The sequence below is a fragment of the Myodes glareolus genome, chromosome 16, assembly GCF_982192425.1.
Source record: "Myodes glareolus chromosome 16, mMyoGla1.1, whole genome shotgun sequence".
Taxonomy (NCBI): Eukaryota; Metazoa; Chordata; class Mammalia; order Rodentia; family Cricetidae; genus Myodes; species Myodes glareolus.
In genome coordinates this window covers 51,696,549-51,718,313 of record NC_142041.1, presented here as the reverse complement: position 1 = coordinate 51,718,313, position 21,765 = coordinate 51,696,549, and the positions used below count along the sequence as shown (strand labels likewise).

Here is a 21,765-nt window from a genome sequence, read left to right as displayed (position 1 = left end):
ACTAGTGACTTCTGCTGATACTAAAAAGGAAAGATTTTAAAATAATTTGAAGATGTCAAGAAAGACACAAGTAAGTTCCCACTTGCCTAAATGACAAGTGGAATTATGATTATATTCAGCTTTTCTAATCTCGTTATCATAACTTCACAACAAAGAAGGGATCAAGCAAAATAGCCCTGAGGAAACTGAAAATAGCATTCATATACGGAAAGTATTGGATATTACTAGCCTAAAAAACAGCACTGAATTTTCTAATTGGTTATTCACAGCCAACAATGGACAGCTTTGAGAGAAAAACATTTTTGAATGTATGGTGCCAGAAAACTACTAAGCACTGAATAAGCATGGATGGCAGAGAGTGGCCTTCAAGAGATGCTTCTCTTAGAAAGAGACCTCCATAACCATAGCTCACCATGATAGAAACTAAGCACAAATTACATTCAAGTACATGACATAGTCAAGACCTCTAATAGCAGCACGGTGTGACTTTATTGGTGACTTTTAGTGCAGATAACATTCTAATTCAGGAAGAAATTCTTCCACTCATACATTAGGAGCAAGAAATTGTCATTAGACAAATGTTGTGTGCCAGGGGAATTTTAGTTTACTTATGTTATACAGAACTCTAATTTATGAGTAGAGTATAAAAGACGATGCTAAAATGGCTTTTAGTGTTCAGTCAGACCCGTCTATTATCATGAGCAGTTCATTCTCCGAGTCCAGTAGAGTTTGCTTGATGAGTATGGTCAGAAACGGACACAAAATTGCTTTTCTATCCGACTATTCTTTTCAAAATATTATCAGATATATATGTATAAATAAGGTACTGTAACACAGAGTGCAGCTTCTGCTTTAACCTCAGATCATATTCAGGAATCTTGTTGTTGCTTTTTTTTTTTTTTGATACAATGTTCACTTATTCACCTAGCAAGGTTTGGCCTGCCAAGTGTTCTTTTGGTCATGCAAGGTTAGTCCCTCCACCTTTGCTCTTGCATACATCTCAAGTACTTCCTGGATTAATCTTTTACATCTTCGCTTTGCCTTGCTTTGTTTTGTTTCTTTTCTCTAATAGATTTTCAGGGAAGGTGGGCTGATATCTGTGTGCATAACCATATGGTCGGAGATGATAAACTAGGTATTCCAACTCATATATGGCTATAGCGTTTGCATAGTGAAAAGAAACTGCAAAATCAGAACAGCAGTTGGGTCCATATATGGGAGGGTAGTAATTATATTTGTAGTACCAAAAGGATTTGGAGTGCAAACCTGGAATTAAGTGATTTTCTGGCAGAAAGGGATGGAAAGTTTCTTTCCCAGTGGGGTCTCTGGAATCGCCTGGCTTCACGTTGACTGTTTGTAAGCACTGTCCCAGGATGATGTCCTCAAAGGCGGCAAAAGGTTCACATCCATTCCTCTTTATCACACGCACCACTCTCCTCAAGGCTTCCTTGCTCAGCACATAGCCTGCCCCACCACTCATGTAGCCCTCATCTACATAGGGCTTAAATCTTCTCCCAAAATACACGGGTTGCTCTGGGTCCTGATTTGCCAGAAGCCATCTCAGGTTGTCTACAATCACATATGTGTCGTCATCTGCTTTCATGAACCAATCTGCATCTTCTAGGTGGTGGTTATGAACATACAAAAAGGCCTTTAATGTTTTCTGGGACAAATGATTTCTGCCCTCTTCAGTTTCTAATCCCACGGCAGGGAAGTCTGCATTGTCTTCTGAGCTCATAAACAGGGCTTTGTTACAACGCTGGGCCCATGTGGCTCTAATGTGTTTGGCTCTTACCTGCAGATTTTGTGGTCCTGTCATTATCCAGCAAAGAATCTTCACCTTCTGGTAGAGTTTTGCAGCCACTTCTGTGTTCTCATACTTATTGCCAGTGAGCATTTTTGATATCACCAACCCTTTCCGACCATTCTCTCCGGTACCGTCCAAATGATTCTCAATGGAATAATTATTAGCCATAGGGTCAATGCCACTCTGTTCTTCTAACAAAACGGTAAATAACTGAGCACAAAAATGATATCCGACGACTGATCCACAGAGGAAAGCTAACCGACGCATCCAAAAGTTAGAGGACATTTAGTAGGCTAGTTCTGCCAGCTGAGGCAGGTGTCTGTTTGCTGGTCCTGGGGGTCACCTATGTGAGGACTGCCGCAGTTCTCTAGACTGTCCTCCTCTAAGCCATCTGCGTGCAGAAGAGGGCAGTTATACAGGTATGTGCTGACCAGCGGGTGTGTAGGTGGGGAGCTGGTGGCACAGACAGTGCCTGAAGCTAAAGAGCTGAGGATGAAGTCTGACTTCCCAGATCCTTTCTCAAGCCCTGCCCCCATCCAGGGTTCTAATGGTCGATTGTTATGTTCAGAACTGTGGCATTCTGTGTCCCTTCATGTGAGCCCGTACTTTATTTCCATTGCATTTGCTGCCCAGGAGCAACTGCGAGAAGTGTGAAGAACATCACCTGTTGAATCAGAGCTGTTGTTGACAGTTTTGTGGGTTATTAAAGTGGAGAATAGCTTGAGAAATTGAAGTTTTCAAAGAAACCAACTCTTAAAAAAAGATGCCTTGTGCCTGGAGAGAGGGCTCAATGGCTAAGAGTATCGACTTCTCTTCCAGAAGACCGGGGTTTGATTCCCAGCATACTTATGGTGGCTCACAGCCAGACATAAATCCAGGCCCAGGGGTTTCATACATCCTGGGATTTCATAAGTTCTTCTCGCTTCAATGGGCACCAGGTACTATGTGATACACAGATAACACACAGGCAAAACACCTGTAAACATAAAAATATAAAAGATGGAAGTATGCTAAAAATTAATATTACAATGGAGTTTCATAAGCATTGAAAATCTGTAAACTAACTTTCTCTTTCAGTTTTATATTCAGTATAAAAGCTGTTAAAGGCTTAAAATAAAGACATTACTATGTGGAAACAGATTATCTGGTAATTGATTTTTTTCTTTATTATGATCAGTTGTATTAGTCTTTGAAAATTATTTCTAAGCCTTAAGCTGTTTAAATGTCTGAGTCAAGTTGATTATGGGGTAGCGAAGAAATAGTGCATGCTATCTAGGTATTTTCTTAGAAGTAGTTATTGTCACTTAGACCCATGCTGGGTATTAACGTCTTGCACTAAGTAGACAAAGCCGAAGGTTTGTTTTTCAAAGGCAGTGCAGGTAAAGAGATCTGTTCCATACACAAATATAGATGTAAATACAAGCCAATGTGAAAAGAATTAGCTATGCAAACAAGCAAATCTGCTAGTACTTCTTTTCTAAAGAAAAGAAAAGAAAACCTCATTTTTAGGTTAGCAGACTAAGTATTGGGTTTCATCATATGTTGTTATGATCTCATTAGTTCATGGATCCCAATACCTTCATTGCCCTCTCTTACTCCTCCTGTTCATTCTCTTTCTTCCCCCAGTTAATACCTCTTCTGCTTCATAATTACTCTGAAGACATTTTCCTTACTTCTCAAGACTCCCTTTCTAGTTTTCTTACCTTCCAATACCTGCATGCAAATGCATGCATATAAAAACACACATAGAATTTTAGACCTCGGTGCTACATGTAATGGAGATTGTGGTATTTGTCTTTCTGAGTCTGATTTACATTGCTTACATAGGGTTTTCTAGTTGCATCCATTTCCCTGTAAATGCCACGATATCATTTTTCTTTATGGCTACATAAAATTTCACTATGTGTTGGAAATACATTTTCTTTATGCATTCATCTGTTGGTAGACATCTAGGCTGGTTCCATTTGCTGGGTCTTGTGAGTAGCGCAGCTGGATACATGGACGAGCCAGCGTTTCTGTGGTATCCAAGTACCTAAGAGTGGTAAGCTGGATCATAAGGCAGCTCTGTTCATATTCTCACAGCGGTGCGCAGTTTGTCATCCTACAGACAGTGAATACAGGTTCCCCCTTCCCTACATCTTCACCAGTATTTCTCTCACTTGCTCCTTACTTGTTACTTTGATGATAGCCATTATGACTGCAGTCATATGGAATATCAAAGCAGTTTAATTTGAATTCCCTGTTGCACAAGAAATCTTAACCACTGGCTCCATTGCCAGCCTGTTAGGTGGTATAAGTGATGCAGAACAAACTCCTTGAAATTGAAATCAGTTTCTAAAACATTATTATTAACTCTGTCATACAATATATCCTAACCAAACTACCCTTCCTTAATTCCTCCCAGTTCTTCCCACTATGTTCCCTTTTCCCCAGATCCACTCCTCCTCCATTTTTCTTTAGAAAAGATCAGTCTTTCCAGGGAAATCAACCAAACACAGCATAAAAAATTACAATAAGATTAGTCACAAACCTTCGTACCAAAGCTAGATGAGACAACCCAAAAGGAGGAAAAGGGTCCCCAGAACAGACAGAGGAGTCAGAGACACCCCCACTCCCACTGTTAGGAGTCCTACAAAAACACCAAACTAACAGCCATAGCATATGCAGAGAACCTAACTCAGAGCCATAATCTCCCCTTAATTGTTGCTTCAGTCTCTGTGAGTCTCTATGAGTCCTGATTAGTTGATCCTGTGGGCCCCATCTTCTTCTGATGTCCTTGGCTTTTCTGGCTACTAAAATCCTTCCTCCACCTTTTCCATAGGGTGAGCTTTTCCCTGAACTCTGTCTATTTTTTGACTGTGGGCCTCTGTATCTGCTACCATCAGTTGCTGGATAAAGTCTCTCTGATGAAGATTTGACTATGATCAGATCTATTGGTTCCCAAACAAGCAGGCAGTGTTAAGCACAGGTTCCAACTTCTGATAGGCCTCAGGTTCAACCAGTCCTTGGTTGGCTACTCCCATAAATTCTGTGCCACCATTAATTATCCCAGCACATTTTGCAGAAGGGACAAATTTTAGATACAAGGTTCTGTTGCTGGGTTGATGTCCCAGTCTCACTATTGGAAGCTTTGCCTGATTACAGAAAATATCCTGTTCAGGCTCTGCATTCTCCATTACTAAAAGTCTTCCCCCATTTCCACTCCCACCAGCAGTAGAGGAGTGTTACCCTTGCTCCACACATCCTTGTCAGCATGAGCTGTCATTTGCATTTTGACCTGAAAGGGTATGATGAACTCTCAAAGTAGTTTTGATTTGCATGTCCCTGGTGGCTAAAGATATTAAACATTTCTTTAGGTGTTTCTCATCCATTTCAGATCCCCCTGTTGAGAGTTCTTTGTTTATATCTGTATCCCATTTTTTAAATTGTGCTATTTGGTTTGTTGCTGTCTAATCTATTGAGTTCTTTATATTTTAGTGTTGTGTGATATTTTAATTGTGTTTTGGCAAATAAAGTTTGCTTGGAGTCAGAGAGAAGAGCTAACCACTAGCTGACCAAAACAAACCATAGAGATTTGGAGGATTGAAGACAGAAAGTATTAAGGTGGGGTTGAGTGAGAATCTCAGCCCTTTGGGGAGGAAGGAATGGAAGAGATAGGAAGTCACTGATGCTGCTCCCTTGCTTCTCTGATTTTCAGTTTATAACCCTGATATCTTACTCCAAATTTTTTATTGATAGCAAATGCTTCATTTTGAAGATTAGCCCTTCTTGAGTTCTTTCAATTTTTTGGATATTAGTCTTCTGCCAGATGTAGAGTTGGTAAAAATCTTTTTCCATTATGTATGCTGCCATTTTGCCCTATTGATGGGATCCCTTACCTTATAAAAGCTCTTCAGTTTATGAATTTCTTAATAGTTGATCCTAGTGCCTGCATTGTCAATGTCCTGTACAGGATGCTGTCTGCTGTGGAATGTGTTCAAAGATACTCCTCATTCTCTCTTCTATCAGATTCTCTGTATCTGGTTTCATGTTGAGGTCTTTGATTCACTTGGACTTGAGTTTTGTGCATAGTAATAGATATGCATTCTTCTACATGCAGACATCCAATTAGACCAGCACAATTTGTTGAAGATGGTTTCTATTTTCCAGTGTGTGTTTCTGACTCCTTTATCAAAACTCAGATGTCCATAGGTCTGGGGATTTATGTCTGGGTCTTCGATTCAATTCTAATAGTAAACCTGTCTGTTTTTAGGCCAATGCAATTTTTATTACGATAGGTTTGTAGTACAGTTTGAAACTGGTGATGGTGAGACCTCTGAAAGTTCTTTTATTGTACAGAATAGTAGGAGCTAATGCTGGGTTTTTGTTTGTTTGTTTGGTTGGCTTTCAATAGATAGTTGAGTATTGTCTTTCAAGTTCTGAAAGAATTATGTTAAAATTTAGATGGAGATTGTGTTGAATCTGTACCTACTCCCTTCTCTCTCCACATCTCCTCTTCCCCACAAACCACTCCCACCCCCAAGCTCCCAACTTTTGCCAGGTAATCTTGTCTACTTTCAATATCCAGGAGGATAAATATATGTTTTTCTTTGGGTTCACCTTCTTATTTAGCTTCTCTAGGATCACAAATTATAGGCTCAATGTCCTTTGTTTATGGCTAGAATCCACATATGAGTGAGTACATACCATATTTGCCTTTTTGGATCTGAGATATCTCACTCAGTAAAGTGTTTTCTATTTCTATCTATCGTGTGCAAAATTAAAGATGTCATTGTTTTTTTCAGCTGTATATGTGTATATATATAAATATATATGTATATGTATGTATGTATGTATATATGTATGTATATATATAGTGTATATGTTCCACACCTTCTTTATGCATTCTTCTATTGAGGGGCACCTAAGTTGTTTCCAAGTTCTGGCTATTACAAATAGTGTTGCCATGAACATAGTTGAACAAATGCTTTTGTGGTATGATTGGGCATCTCTTGGGTATATTCCCAAGAGTGGAATTGTGGGATCCTGATGTAGGTTGACTCCCAGTTTCCTGAGACACCGCCACACTGATTTCTAAAGTGGTTGCACAAGTTTGCATTCCCACCAACAATGGATGAGTGTTCCCCTTACTCCACAACCTCTCCAGCATAGGCTATCATTGGTGTTTTTGATTTTAGTCATTCTGACAGGTGTAGGATGGTATCTCAAGGTTGTTTTGATTTGCATTTCCCTGATCACTAACGAGGTTGAGCATGACCTTAAGTGTCTTTTGACCATTTGAACTTCTATTGAGAATTCTCTGTTCAGTTCAGTACCCCATTTTTTAATTGAGTTAATTAGAGTTCTAATGTCTAGTTTCTTGAGTTCTTTGTATATTTTGGAGATTGGACCTTTGTCTGATGTGAGGTTAGTGAAGATCTTTTCCCATTCAGTAGGTTGCCTTATTGTCTTAATGACAGTGTCCTTTGCATTACAGAAGGTTCTCAGTTTCAGGAAGTCCCATTTATTCATCGTTGCTCTTATTGTCTGTGCTACTAGGGGTATACCCATAGGAAGTGGTTTCCTGTGCCCAAGGGGATTTCCCCAGCTAGGTCCTTGGGCAACAGAGGAGAGAGTGCCTGAACTGGCCTTCTCCCATAGCCACAGTGATGAATATCTTGCATATCGCCATAGAGCCTTCATCTGGTGATGGATGGAGATAGAAACAGAGTCCCACATTGGAGAACTGGACTAAGCTCCCAAGGCTCAGATGAAGAGCAGAAAGAGGGAGAACATGAGCAAGGAAGTCAGGATCGCAAGGGGTGCGTCCACCCACGGGGACAGTGGGACTGATCTAATGGGAGCTCACCAAGGCAAGCTGGACTAGGACTGAATGAGGATGTGATCAAACTGGACTCTCTGAATGTGGTTGACAATGAGGGCAGACTGAGAAGTCAATGATAATGACACTAGCTTTTTGGGAACCTAGTCTGTTTGGATGCATACCTTCCTAGACCCAGATGGAGGAGGGAGGGCCTTGGACTTACCACGGGACAGGGCACCCTGACTTCTCTTAGGACTGGAGGGGGAGGGGAAGTGGAGGGAGTGGGAGGGAAATGGGAGGATGGGAGGAGGTGGAAATTTTTAATAAATAAATATTTATATTATTAGTGACTATTATGAAATGTTTTTTCCACTGTTTTCTTTCTCATTGTGTATAGAAGGAAAACAGACTTTTTTGAGTTAATTCTGTATCCAACCATTTCACTGAAGCTGTAAGAGTTCCCTGCTATAAATTTTTAGTGTATATATATATATATATATATATATATATATTATATGTGTGTGTATAAATATATATATTCACACACACACATATATATAATCATATCCTCTGTCAATAGTGATACTTTGACTTCTTCCTTTCCAATTTGTATTCCCTTTATCTCTTTCTTATTGTTCTAGCCATAATTTCATGTTCTATATTGAATATATATAGAGAGATTGGACATCCTTGTCTTCTTAATTTTAGTGGAATTACTCAAATATCTCTCCATTTAAGTTGATGTTGGAAGTCAGATTGCTGTAGATTGTCTTTATTATGTTTAAGTATGTCCCTTGTATTTCTGATACATCAAAGGCTTTTATCATAAAGACATGTAGGATTTTGTAAATGGCTTTTTCAGCATCTAATCAATGATCATGCGGTTTTTTTCTTTTGTTTATGTCGTTTATTATACTGTTGGATGCTGGTATGTTGAACCATTTCTCTGATGAAGCCTACTTGATGACTTTTTTATGTGGTCTTAGAGTCGGTTTGCAAGTATTTTTGCATCAGTGTCCATGAGGGAAATTAATCTGCAATTCTCTTTTGTCGTTGAACCTTCGTGTGCTTTGGGAATCAAGGTAACTGTGGCTTCATTAAATGAATTTGACAATGTTTCTTCTATTTTCATTTTGTGGAATAATTTGAAGAGTATTGTCATTAGCTTTTCTTGGATAATCTGTTAAAATTTTGCGCTAAAATCATCTGGTCCTGGGAATTTTTTGTTGGTAGACTTTTAGTGACTGTTCCTGTTTTCTCAGGGTTTATAGATCTTCTTAAGTTGTTTATCCAATCTTGATTTCACTTTGGTAAGTGGTATCTATCAAGAAATTTGTCTATTTATTTTAGATTTTGTGCAATGCAGACTTTTAAAGTATGAACCAGTGATTCTTTGGATTTCTTTGATGTCTGTGTTATGTCTCCCTTTTCATCTCTGATTTTGTTAATTTGGATATTCTCTCTGACTTTTCTTAGTTTAGGAAAGGATGTGTCTATCTTGCTGACTTTCTCAATGAACCAACTCTTTGTTTCATTGATTCTTCATATTGTTCTCTTTGTTTCTATTTTATTGTTTTTAGTCCTCAGTTTGATTATTTACTGCAGTCTTCACCTCTTAAGTGTAGTTGCTTCTCTTTGTTTTAGAGCTTTCAGGGGTTCTGTATAGGTAGTAGTAGTATGAGAATTCTCCAACTTCTATGTGTGTGTATTTAGTGATATAAAATTTACTCTTCATAACTTCTTTAATTTTGTTCCATAATTTTGGATATATTGTACATTTATTTTCAATCAATTGGATTTTAGGAAGTCTTGAATTTTTTTTTATCTCTGTCTTGACACAATAGGTATTTAGTAGAGAGTTCTTCAGTTTCCATAAGTTTGTAGGCTTTTGTTGTTATTGAAATCCATGGTGGTCTGATAGAATGCAGGGGGTTATTTCAGGGTTTTTTTTTAAATCTGTTTAGACTTACTTTGTGCCCAAGTATGTGGCCAGTTTTTGAGAAAGTTCCATGAGGTACAAAGAAGAAGGTGCATTCTTTTGAGTTTGTGTGAAACATTCTGTAGATATTTGGTAGGCCTGTTTGTTTCATAATTTCTGTAAGTTTTTAGACTACACTGTTTAGTTTTTGTCTGGATGACCTGTCCATTGGTGAGGGTGGGGTATTGAAGTCTCTCACTATCAATGTGAGGGTTGGTGTGTGATTGACGATGTAGTAATATTTCCTTTTCAAACATGGGTGCCTTTGCATTTGGGGCATAGATGTTAAGAATTAACATAATTAATCATTATCTTGGTCAGTTTTTCTTTGATTTGAGTATGAAGTCTCCTTCCTAGTCACTTTTGATCAATTTTGTTTTGAGGCCCATTTTGTTAGATATTAGAATAGTTATAACAGCTTGCTTCTGGGCTGGTTCATTCACTTGGAAAAAAAAATTTCTAAACCTTTACTCAGAGGTAACATCTATCTTTGATGTTGATGTATGTTTCGTATATGCAACAGAAGGAGGGTTCCCTTTTTCACACCATTCTATTAGTCAGTGTCTTTTAACAGGGAATTGAATCCATTTATATTGAGAGATATCAATGATCAATAATTAATTCCAGTTATTTTGAAGTTGCTATTGGTGGTTTTGTGTGTGTGTGTGTGTGTGTGTGTGTGTGTGTGTGTGTGTATTTCCCTGATTTTTATTTTCTAGTGTGAAATTGTTTATATTCTACTTGCTGTAGTTAACCTCCTTGGACCAGAAGTTTTCTTTTTTTTTAATTATCTTCTGTAGGACTAGATTTTATTTGAATTCAGCATTATCATGGAATATCTTGTGTTCTACATTTTTGGTGATTGAAAGTTTTGTTAGGTGTAGTAGTCTGGGCTGGAATCTATGGTCTCTTCAAGTCTGCAGGACATTTGTTCAGGCCCTTTTGACCTTTAGAATCTCCATTAAAAGATTAGCTCTTCTTGAGTTCTTTAAATATTTTATGTTACTTGGACTTTTTCTCTTGTAGCTTTCAATATTTTTTCTTTGTTCTACATGTTTTATATTTTGATTTTTATGTGATGAGGGGACTTGATTTTGTGGTTAAATTTATTTGGTGTTCTCCATGCTTCTGGTACCTTTATAAGAATCCCATTTTTTAGGTGAGGAACATTTCCTTCTATGAAGTTGTTTAAGTTTTTATCCAGGCCTTTGAGCTGGGATTCGTCTCCTTCTTCTATTCCTTTTATTCTTAGGTTTGGTCTTTACATATTTTACCAGATTTCCTGGACGGTTTGTGTCAGAAATTTTTTAGTTATAACATTTTTGACCAATGTATCTATTTTTTCCATATTATCATCAAAATATGAGCTTTTCTTTTCCACCTCTTGTATTCTGCTGTGATGCTTGTATCTTTAGTTTCTGTTGGCATACCTAGATTTTCCATTTCCAGAATTCCCTCAGTCTTTGTTGTCTTTATTGCTTCTGTTTCATGTTTAGGTCTTAAATAGTTTTGTTTGTTTCTTTTAACTGTTTGTTTTTCTTGGCCCTCTTTAAGGGATTTATTCATTTCCTTCAAATTTTTCTCTTTTCCTTGATTTATTTAAGGGGTTTATTTAAATCTTTTTTAAGGAATCTATCCATCTTCATAAAGTTGGTTTTAAGGTATTTGTCTTGTGCTTCAGCTATGTTGGAATATTCAGGGCTCACCATGGCAGGGTAGCTGGGCTATAGAAATAACATATTTCCCTGCTTGTTATTGATTGTGTTCTTATGCTGGAGTCTAGACATCTGGGTTTGGGATTGTTATGGATCTAAGTACTGCCTCTGAGTTTTTCTTTGTTGTATGGGTGTTTTGTTCCTTGATTTCTGTTTCCTCTCTGATCTTCTGGTCACCGTGGCCTGGAGTTCTGGCAGCCACCAGGGTCTCTAGGACAACAGGGAATCTCTGCCCACTTAGGGGGCCTAGACTCCTTGAAGTCCCATGGCCTTTCATTGAGAAGTGTGTCTCTATCCAAGTCGGGGCCTGAGACTGATGAGGAAGGAATGGGAATTTGGGATTGTGTCTGTGGAAGGGGCACACTGAGAGCGGAGGAGATCCATAGGCATCTAGAGTTCTGGAGCCTGAGTGACTTGTGGTCCAGCAGTGAGTCTCTGCCTGAGTTTGCCCATCTATTCTTTAGGCTGATGTGGCCTTCACTTGAGTAGTGGAAGTTCACTCATATTGGGGATGGGGACCCTGCAGTGGGCAAGGGAGGTAAAGGGTGGCAGTGGATTAGGTCTTAGGAAACTCATCTCAGGGAATTAGAGGTCCACTGGAAGGTGGCCTACCTGTTTTTCTGGCTCTAAAACACTGGTTTTGAAGGGGGGATCCTCAAAATTTATTTGACAAAGGAGGACAAACTTATATAAAAGTAAAATCTGGGAACAATTTAGGTTTTTTTTCTAGGATAAAAATTAATCCCTGTGTCTGTCCCTTCTACTCTTTCAACTGTAAATGCTAGTTAGGTTCACACTGCAGACGCCTGTGTGGAATAATGGAAACATTCATCCATTTCTAGTGGGAGTGCAAATTTGTATAGCCACTATGAAAATTAAGACAGTGGTTCCTCAAGAAGACATGAATCAATATACCTTAAGATCCAGCTATACTACTCTTAAGCACCCAAAGGACACTCTGTTCTTTCACAAGAATATTTGTTCAACCATGTTCATCACTGCTTTGTTAATGATATCCAGAAACTGAAAACAAGCTAGGTGTCTATCAACAGAAGAATGAATAAAGAAAATGTGGTGTATTTATGTAATGAATTATTCCGTTATTAAAAATATTATATAAAGCTTGCAGGCAGATATGTGGAACTAGAAAACAACATCCTGAATGAGGTAATACAGACCCAAAAAGATATATATGGTATGTAGTCACTTATATGTGGATATTAGCTATTAAATAAATGACAGACAAGCTGCGATCTATAGTTTTAGAAAAGTCAGATATAGAAAAGGGATCTGGAAGAGCACATGGATATCCAGGTAAGTAAGAAATAGAATAGATTTGTGGGTGGATGTGGACATGGTGGAGGGATGGAACCAGAAGAATTTGCTGGGGAGAGGAAAGAATAATACAATTGAGGGAGGGAATTCTAGGAGAGACAGCCAGAATTGAGGAACATTTGAGGGATGGTATAGAAAACTAGTATAGTTGAAACTTCCTAAAGTAGATGAAGGTTATCCTAATAAAGTCTCTGAATAGTAAGTGACATGGAGTCCCAACAGGACATCTCTTGTCACCAAACAAATTTTTCAGTACCAGGACTGACTAAGTTATATCCAACTGTTGTTGGTGAACAATGGGGCCCCATTTAAATCCCAAAACAAACCAGGTGGTTGCCAAGACAATAGGTCTCTCTCCATAAATGGGCAGCAAGGTCCTATTTTTTTATTGATTTTTATTGAGCTGTACATTTTTCTCTGCTCCCCTCAATGCCTCTCCCCTCCTCCTTCAACTCTCCCGCAAGGTCCCCAGGAGTTTGTCTTTTTCTACTCTCTACTTCTCATTCAGATTAGATCTATGTAAGTCTCTCTTAGTGTCCTCACTGCTGTCTAATTTCTCTGGGATTGTGGTTTGTAGGCTGGTTTTCTTTGCTTTATGTTTGAAAACCACCTATGAGTGAGTACATGTGATCATTGTCTTTCTGAGTCTGGGTTACCTCACTCAAAATGATGTTTTCTAGCTCATTCATCTGCAAAATTCAAGATGTTGTTATTTTTTTCTCCTGTGTAGTACTCCATTGTGTAAATGTACCACATTTTCCTTATCCATTCTTTGGTTGAGGGGCATTTAGGTTGTTTCCAGGTTCTGGATATGACAAACAAACTGCAATGAACATAGTTGAGCTCATGTCCTTGTGGCATGATTGAACATCCTTTGGATATATACCCAAAAGTGATATTACTGTGTCTTGAGGAAGGCTGTTTCCTCATTTTCTGAGAAATCACCATACTGACATCCAAACAGGTTGTACTAGCAATACATAATTCCCACTACCAATACAGAAGTGTTCCCTTTACTCCACAACCTCTTCAGCATAAGTTGTCATCAGTGTTTTTGATCTTGGCCATTCCTTGTTATAGACAACATCTGGATAACTCATTACCTCATTAACAAGGAGTAGTTCAACTGGTGCCTAAAATAAACGTCTGCCTCATCTTCTCAGGTTCTTGGCATGGGAAGGTATTCTACAGGCTAACAAAGGAGAAATATGAGCACCAAACCAGCCACAAAACCTTTGCTTTACAATCTGTCCTGCCTACATAATATGGTAGAACACTGATGACACGAACCTTCGGGGAAGTAATCAATCAATGTCTGATTTGACTTAAGGCTCACATCACAAGATGGAACCCATACCTGTTCTGCTTACGTAACCAAGAATCACAGACCAAATAGCTCAGAGACCTAGGGTAATAACGTATTAAAATCAATAAAAGCTAAAAAAGGAAAAGAATTAAAAAGTGAAAAATGTATCAATAAAATGTCTCTTTATGATATTCTGCTGTATGAATAGATCAATGAGTTATTCTATCCTCATCAAAGAAGATTCTTTCTATAGTATATAGGAGCAAATACAAACGTTATGCAAAGAGAGAGATACGTTGGAATACACAGCTCTAAGTGGGATGTTTCCATCAAATTCCTTTCCTCAAAGATCAGGGAACCTTGAGGAAGAGAAGGCAGACAGAGTGTAAGAGCCAGAGGGAGTGGAGAACACCAGGTAAACAAGCACTTCAAAATTAACTGAGCAAAGCTCATATGAGCTCACAAAGACTGAAGTAGCATGCACAGGTCCTGCATTGGTTGGTACCATGTCCTATGCATATACATTATAACTTCCAGTTTATTATTGGTGGAGGGTTATATTTTTGAATAAGTGGGTGTATGATTCTTATGCCTTCTCTTGGGGCTCTTTTTCTTCTCTTGGTTTTTCCTTGTCCAATTTTGATGTGATAGTTTTGTTTTATCATATCATATTGTATTTTGTTATGTTTTATTGTTATCTCTTAGAAACCTGTTCTTTTCTAATGAAAAACAGAAAGGGAGTAGATCTAAAAGTGATGGGAGGTGGGGTAGGACTAAGAGGAGCAGAGGGAAGGGACTGTAGTGAGGATATATTGTATTAAAAAAAAGTAAAAGGGGGTAAGACCGGCATGTACATAGGCAGATGATACTTAGATAATCAAAGGATGTGTGAACAGGGATACAGTCCTTCCATATACCTAGAGTACCTCTTGAAGAGATTGGCTATAGCTAAGCTTCCTTAAAAACAACCGAAACGGTATTATTGATGCATCAACAAACCAACTTGTCTCCTTAATTAGAATGACATGCTTTCAAGTATTAGGATGAGAAGGAATGAAAGTATGACATTCCTATCAGTCAGGGTCTCCAGAGAAAGGAGGCAGCAGCATCAAACAGAAGTTTTAGGAACAATTTTCTTTGCAAAGAGAGTAATTAACAGAGTCACTCTGGGCAAACAGAAGGGATTGTCCGGCATAGTTGAGCATCCCCCTCTGCTTTACCTGAACAGTGATATCTCATGTTTCTCATGTTTGCATAAGTGCTCAAAGGATGCCTCTTCTGCAGGTACTGGCAGAATTTAAATTTGCTTTCCTTCCTTTCAGAAGATGAACTATTGATCCAACAGTTAAAAAACTGGATAAAGAAGTGTTCTGAGTACCCTGTCATTTTTTTTCAGACAATTTCTCATCATATCCTTTGTTTACAAGGCCTCTGGTGACCATATCAATCCAGCTGGATACCTCATTACTGTAGTTGCTAAGAGTCATTGAGTTCAGAGTGACAAAAGTCCTGCACAAAAAGCTACAGGACCTGCGTGCACAGTGATTGTATCTCATGGCTAGGTGACAGGTCATCCCTGTGGGCATTGACTTTACAAGGGTATGCACCTGGGTCACATTCTAAGCCTGGGGACTTTGGTTGGACTGAACTCAAAAAAAAGCACATGAGACCAGAATAGAAAAAGCCTGGCTCCTGCCAGAATGAAGATAATCTACATAAAATAAAGTTTTTTTAAAAAAAAAATAAAATCAGGCAATGCTCTTAACTGCTGAGCCATCTCTGCAGTCTTTGCCATCAAAGAAATGCAAATCAAAACAACTCTTAAGATTTCACATTACACCTGTAAGAATAGCCAAGATCAAAACCACTGATGTCAGTTTATACTGAAGAGGATATGGGATAAGCAGAATGCTGGTGGGAGGGCAAATTGGTACCTCCACTTTGGAAACTAGTATGATGATTTCTCAGAAAATTAGGAAACAGCCTCCCTCAAGACCCAGAAATACAACTTTTGGGTATATACCCAAAGGATGCTCAACTATGTCCATAGTATTATTTATAATAGCCAGAACCTCAAAACCACCTAAATGCCCCTCAATAAAAGAATAGATAAAGAAAATGTGGTACATTTACATAATGGAGTACTACACAGCAGAAAAAAATGATGACATCTTGAAATTTGCAAGCAAATGGATGGATGTAAAAAACACTATTTTGAGTAAGGTAATCCAGACTCAGAAAGACAATTATAATATGTACTCATGCATAAGTGGCTTTTAGACAAAACGCAAAGAAAAACCAGCCTACAATTCACAGTCCCAGGGAATCTAGACAACAAAAAGGACCCTAAAAGAGACATACATGGATCCAATCTACATGGGAGAAGCAAAGAAAGACAAGATCTCCTGAGTAAATTTGGAGCATGGATACCATGGGAGAGGGTAAAAGGAAAGGAGGAAGGGCGGGAGGGAGGATAGTGGAGAAAAATATATAGCTCAATAACAATAAAAAGTCACATATAACTATGTTCCCCCAAACCATAAAACAATAAAAAAGTGGCACTGTTTCACATTTTTAAAAAAATCTTTTTTATCTCCTATTTAATAGAAGATAGCTGGATTCCACACCTAAAGAAAAAAAAAAAGAAATCAGGGAATGCACTGTTTTGTATTTCCTATAGGACTTGTCAGTAACAGTTAACCCCAGTGACCTTGTTTTGAAACATTCTTTTCTTTCATTCTGTGATAGCTGGTTCTAAGTCACTTTGTCATGAATTATGTTCATCTGATGAGTGGAGAGACCCAACTAAGGAATTTTTCTCCTTGCCTTAAATGAAGTGCATAGACGCACTCTGTGTATGGGACTCACCCTCATGTAGCAGTCCAGATAAGAAAGGAGGAAGATTATTTGCCTTTGTTACTATCTTAATATAAGCTGAATATTAAATAAAGCAAAGCACACACACACACACACACACACACACACACACACACATCTATAGTCATTCTTCCTATTGGTCCTGTTCCTCTAGAGAACCTTGATTGATACACCTTCTTTGACACTTTTTAATTTTTTTATTTCACCCTGGGTCTTTTCTGAGAACACTATTGTGCAGACTGAACCATTCACAGCTGACTCTACATAAGAGTTCGATCACTCGGCTATTGCTCGCCCCTGTGCAGTGACAGTACACTCTGATCTTGCACGGGACCACTCTGACTGCGACTCACATTGTCCCAACTTTGTATCCTGCTTGCCATTGTTAGGGCTTATCTTAGGCCACCAAATCTTGCCTCTGCCAGCTGTCACTAAACCCTCCGTGAAGCTTGCCATGGGGCTATGTAGCACACAAAAGGGTCTAATAGGATGGGAAAGTTTGCAATTGGAAGGAGATGGTAATGCAACATGGAAGCAGGGAATGATGACATGCAGGGAACTCTTCTCATAAGAAGACACAGGAATGTGAAGAAAGACCCACCCTAAAGTGCTTAAAAAATGGATTACTTTTCATTAATTCACAGTGAAAAACAACCACTTTATTGGAGTTCATGTGACAGTTATGTGACAAACACCTGCCTGTATTAATCTCTGAGGCTGGGTTCATAGCCAGAGTGTGGGTGTGGTTATATCATAGGCAGTTGGACCCTGAGGCGAGTTCTAATTAGGTGTCTTATCTGCTCATCAAACACTGTAAAGCATGAAGAAACAGCATGTATCTGTTTCTGCTTTATTTCCTCTGAGTTGTACATCAGAATATTTGAAATTCATTTCTAAGTCTCAGCTGTTGACTGAGGCTGCTCATTTGTTCCCAGCTGTCCAGACTCGAAATAACCACACAGAAACTGTACTAATTAAATATCTTCTTGACTAATTACCTCTAGCTTCTTATTAGCTAGCTCTTATATCTTAAAATCAACCCATTTCTATTAATCTGTGTATTACCTCATCAATGGCTGTTGCTTACCGGCAAGGTTCTGGCACAACTGTCTTCTCCAGTGACTACATGGTTTCTCACTGACTCTGCCTTCTTTCTCCCAGGATTCAATTTAATTTTCCTGCATAGCTCTACTCTGCCCTATCACAGGCCAAAGCAGCTTCTTTATTCATTAATCAATAAAAGCAACACATATACTGAAGGACTTCCCACATTACTTAGTGTGATTGAAAAGGCCATAGACTTTTTGGTAGGAATTAGAGAGAACATTATAAAAGAAATGATACTGTCAGGCCAATTATCCAACTGTCAGTTCCCTATCAATCTGCCCAAGTCAACTCCCCAGGCTGACTCAAGTTCACAGCGACCAGTCCCCTCTCTGCCACTTTGAAGAGGACTTGAAACATGTGGACTGCATTTTGTTTCTATCTGTAGCTGGGGGCCTAGCCCCATTGTTGAATGCAATGAATCTATGTTAGCTGTCAGGTCACAGTAAAATTACAGCAGTGAAGATTCTCAGTTGTGAAATCCTTCTTTTGACGCTATTTTACATTACTTAATGAGGAAACTGTAAGTCATATTTTTAAAACTAAAATTTTGACAATTTATATATATATATATATATATATATATATATAATACACTTTGATCATATACACCTTCACCTACTTCTCTCCTCCCCCTCCCACTGAAGCCCTTCTTCAAACTAGTTTCCTTTCTATTTCCATTTCTTTTTGATGTGTTCATGTGACTCAATAATTTTATTTAAAATTTCTTACATATGCACTGATAGACTTTTAAAAATATAAAGTCATGAATGACATCTGCATATACAACTACACAGAGAAGGGTGACAGAGTTATGTGTAATAATAGAATTAAATTCTCTACCTTATGCCCAACACTCTGTTTAGGTGCTGAGAACAAGAAGAAATGAAGGCTTTTAAAATTTGTATTGATTTTGTGGAAACTGTTTTAAATAAACACTGTAAAATCATTCAGAAAGAAAAAGACAAGATCAATGCTTAAGATCAATAAGAGCCATTATTTTGCTTTTAGTAATGACCGACATTGCCCTTTATAGTCCTCTTCAGCTCTCTGATTTGGTTAGATAATTGTCTGACCCACTGAATCTTTCAAGAGGCCTTCAGAAGCATGAACCTAAATGTCTAGGAATTGGGAAAGAATAGAGAAGAGTTCAGATGCTTGTCTGGAAATGTCTTTTTGAAAGACTCAGTTATCCAAATGAACACTTTCAGATAAAGAAATAAACGTGAAATATTTCATAACCTTCCAGAAGTCTGACATTCTCATTGCTCTCCACTAAAGTTAACTACACTTAAATCTGACAGTCATGTTGGCCAGCAAGAGGAGGGGAAATAGATGGCACCCTAAAACAAAGAAATGATGTCAGTCTCCTTGTCAAAGGAAAGAGATAAAGTTAGGGGAGGGTTGTGAGTTCACTTAGGGACAGAGGATGGCAGAAAAGGGCTTGCAACTGGAGACCTGAAGGGAAGGATTGCAGACCCAGGAGACAGCCATAGATATTTGTGAATGTCACACTTAAGAGGATCACAGTTTCCAAACATGTAGAACTTGAATAACCTGTATTTAAACTCCTTTTTCCCATAGTGAGATATAGCCACATACTTATGGTACCAGGTGCTAATTATTCACCCTCATATCAGAACCTGGGAGGTTGTTTTTTCCCTAGATTTTTTATAAGAATTTTTTATTTAAATACCAAATTGAAATGATAAATTATTTGTTATAAAAAACTATCCAAAGCTGGGTTATTATTTCTTGCATTCTTGAGTTGCTAAGACAATTGTTTGATATTTGTTTGTTTACTTGTTTGTATGTTTTCGAGACAATGTCTTGCTCACTGTGTAGACCAGGCTGGCCTCAAACTCATAGTGATCCACCTGCTTCTGCCTCTGGAGTGCTTGGATTAGGTGTGTACCTCCATGCTCAGCTATTTGCCAGGTTTTTGTTTATATAATGTATTTTGATCAAATTCACTCATTCTCTTTCCTCCAATTTTCCCATTTCCCAATTTCTCCTCCCAACTTCATATGCTTTTTAAAAAAATTGCCAAGTTCTCTTAGGAGACTGTGTATTACATGGGTAGAACACAACTAGAACATAAGTAGCTGCCTAGAGCCTGCGTTCAGGAAGAAAGTGGGATATCCCTTCCAAGAACCACAGATAGTTCCTAACAGCTCCTCAGATAAAATGGACTATCCCCTTCTGAACTACCACATGTAGTTCCTATAGCTTCTAGATGAGGGTGGGACTTTACAAGTACCTCTCCCATGCATGCTGAGAATTTAGTTGCCTTGGACCTATTGGAGTCTGTGGATTCCATCATAGCTGTTAACAGTTCATGTGCCGTGACCATGACGTATTTGGAAATGCTCTTTTACTAAAAAAGATCACTACATCTGGTTTTTGCAATCTTTCTACCCTCTCTTCTGCAATGATCCCATTTAGATCATTAGATGACTCATTTAGAGCTGAGCACTCTAAAATCTCTTAGTATCTTCACATTACCAATAGTAGGTCTCTGTGTTAATTTCCATCTTTTATACAAAGAAGTTTCTCTGATTAGAGTTGAGCAATACAGTAATCCATGGGCATAAAGATAAGAACTTGGGGAGGTAATTAATACTATGTCCATTTAGCAGAATTTAGTAGTAGGTTCTCCCTTGGGGTCTATGTCTTAACCAGCCAAGGATATTTTGGGCCTAGTTAATAGTGTTGGTCATGAGTTTCTCGTTTGAAGAGTGGGCTTTTAATCTAATTAGTGAGTAATTGGTTACTCCCATAACATTCTCGGTACTAGGGTACTAATGGGCATTCCTTGCCAGGCCACAGCTGGGTAAGATTACTGAGGACGTTTCCTTCCCAATTAGATGGCATAGAAACTTACAGCACTATGAAAGTAGCCAAAAGGTATGAAGTTCCCACTCAATACCAGTCTGATTTCTCCATGCCATTTGATTCAAGTATGAGGTGCATTCAGCAACACAGTCTTACTAACATGGTTTGGAGGATAATGAAGAGTGTTGGCAATATCCTGTGATATCTGTGTGTTTATGATATCCACTGATGAACACCTTGAAGAGGTATCACTTTCATTAGAAAATCCTACACTATGAATGAATGCCTGTTTATGGTGACAGGGGCCCTTTTCACATTTTTTGCATCAGAATCTGAGAGCTCTTATGTTCTTATTTACTTGTTTGTTTAGGGACAGGATTTCCTATTCAGGTCAGACTGGTACCAAGAAGTAACCATAAATTCCTATACTAAAAATCCTTGTTAATAAAAGATAGAGCATAGGGAAGAATGACTTGATGGATTTTTCTCGGTCTCTCATTCTGTCTACTCAGTTGTAAATTTCATGATGCATATGAGAACAGTTTACCAGCCAGAATATTACCTATGCCCTTTAAAAAGCATCAAGAGTGCTCATCAAAGAGTGTCTTTGAATCTGAGGTTAAACTAGGAAGATACAATATAGTGTGATAAAGTTGAGAAAGGTCAAAGTGAAGGATAAAGTGTGTATACTTTATTCCAAATACTATACTATAGCCTAGTGTCCTTAGACACCCTGAATACCCTGATAAATTTCTTGTAACAACCTCTTGTCTCTATAAATACCTGCAAGTTCCTCTTTCTCTCAGTTGTGATTCTCTCATTCATCTTACAAAATAAAAAAGGAACAAGGGAAAAAGAAAACAAAACGCTGTATTTACTATTGTCTGAGTCTCTATGTCCCTGTACTTGTAACCTCTCCCATCTGTTTCAATGTCCCTGCAACCACCACCACCTTGTCGAGTTCCTAACTTTTCTTAGCCTTCCTTCACTTCTGGCCCACTCAAG

The 21,765-nt window shown here is 38.3% G+C and overlaps 1 pseudogene; it reads right to left on the bottom strand.

Moving 5' to 3' along the window:
• Window positions 1–467: 467 nt before the first annotated feature.
• LOC125391356 (glycoprotein-N-acetylgalactosamine 3-beta-galactosyltransferase 1 pseudogene) lies at window positions 468–2,092 on the bottom strand (annotated as a pseudogene).
• Between the last annotated feature and the right edge of the window lie 19,673 nt (window positions 2,093–21,765).